Source organism: Portunus trituberculatus, chromosome 22 (assembly GCF_017591435.1).
Source record: "Portunus trituberculatus isolate SZX2019 chromosome 22, ASM1759143v1, whole genome shotgun sequence".
Taxonomy (NCBI): domain Eukaryota; kingdom Metazoa; phylum Arthropoda; class Malacostraca; order Decapoda; family Portunidae; genus Portunus; species Portunus trituberculatus.
In genome coordinates, this window is record NC_059276.1 from 2,928,963 (window position 1) to 2,931,202 (window position 2,240).

The window sequence follows — 2,240 nt, forward strand, 5'->3', positions numbered from 1 at the left end:
CATTCACTGGTCTAGTATGTTAAGTCATAATGTCTTTTATAACAACTTTGTTAACAGATTGCATCACACTTCTCTCTCTACCACTCAGAACTTTTAACAGCATGAGATCACCCTTTTAACATCTAGACATTAATAATCCTCCACTGACATACTTACAGATACCTCAATACTAGACATCCCACAACAAATGAAAGATAGGGGCCACTATACTTAAACACCCTTCTCTTTTACAGACTGTTTTCAAAGAACAAAAAGATGAATAATCAGAATATTATCAATTTTTTTTTTTTTTTCTTTCCTGCTGATGGTGCAGTCTTCATTTAACATACAAGAATCAAAATCATAGGGAACTTATTAATGGAAGATACAAGTGGAATGAAGATTGAGAGGAAGACAGATTCAGATGGAGAGATGGAAATGATAGATATAAGCCAGCTGGAGTTCGATGAAATTATTATTATTTTTTTTTCTTTTTTAAATCTTTGGTGCCTTTATCCAGTATCCCTCTAGTAAAGTAAATAAATAAGGCCTAACCCTTCATGTTCTCCCCCCGGTAGGCCATTGGGTAATAGTGACACTGTACCAGCAGACTTCAATATTGATTTCAGTGAAACAAGGTTAACTTCCACTAAACTTGAAAATAGTCACAAAGATACTGGAATGCTTAAGAACGTGACCCGATGAGCTTCCAGTGTAACACCTCTCAATAGATCCCCTTGGTGAACCACATACCATTGAGTGCTAGTCCCCCCTCACTCCCTACACCACACACACACACACACACACCCATCCACCTCGCATTACATCATTCTATCGTAAACAACAACATCAACGCCAAACTGTACTACCGTTACATGTGTTCTCGGCCAACTCTCACTCTCCCTTACTACCATAGATGAGAATTACAGGATGGTTTTCTTCACTACAGTATACTTATATAAATAGTACAATAACAATCAAGCAACATGGCTTAGCATCTACTTAGCTTATAGAATAATTTATGTTTTACTATGATTCACAAAAGTACCAAAATTGTAAGAAAGGACTTATCACTAACCTTTCATCCGTCACAACAGAGCACAGGGTCTCGGCTTCCACACAACACAGTACATGCTCTCTGGTTCCCTTGAGGTAGTGTGGCGTCCTTCCCCAAGAACCAACAGCAGGGACACTACTGATAAGAAACAAGCTGCCACCTCCCATCACACTGGCAACATGGAGAATATAACCACTGCTGATTTGGTGAATGAGTAACACAAATGTGCATGAGCCAGTGTATGCTGATGACTCGGGGACTGTAATGACTGCTAACTTTATGAATTAATACCAAAAAGGAATAAATACAGGCAACCCACGCTTAACGAACGTTCACGCAACAAAATTTTACTACAACGAACATTTCCTTTTACTACCATCTGCTCGTTTAACGAACAACAAACTTGCTTTAATGAAATTTTATCCAGGTAATGCTTTCCAAGTTTGAAAGCCACGCCGTATCATGCAAGCCGACAGGCTTTTGAATATACCAGCGCCTCTCGTGGACAAAACATGCACCACTCACTCCCCCTAGTTCAAAACAATAACAGCATCAGCAGCAGTTCGTCTTCCCTCATTCAACATGCCACCAAAACGCCCTGCAATGTCTTCTAGTGTTGTTAAGAAGACCGGGAAGTCTCTTACTCTCAAGGTGAAGCTGGATATTATTCACAGACACGAGAGAAGCAAGAAAACTAATAACACTGCTTGCCACCATGGCTTGACTCTATCTACTGTCTCTAGGATTTTCAAGTCAGCAGACTCTATTAAGAAGGCTGGTAAGACCGTATCTTCCTTGCAAACTAAAAAAACCACCTGAACTCATGACTCTGCAATGGATAAAAAGAAAACCTTGTGGAAATGTGGTACATAAGTTTTGTATGTGGTACAATGATGCGTCTTTTGTTTACATTCCACAGGGTGCCAGCTAGCGTATTTCCCGCTCCACTCTCCCTCCCTTCATAAATCTAAGATTATCAACATTATAGAGTTACTTACATATACATTAGTGTACATTATAATGACTTAAATTAAACTGCCTAAATGTTTAACTTCATAATTTTTACTTTCATTAAACCTTTCACTGTACTATGATGCACTCTCACTTTGTTTACTCTCATTGGAAGTTCAAGCCAGGGGTTAAACTTGTTATAATTGGTTCGCTTAACGAAAATTCTCTTAACGAACGTTTTTTTAGGAATATA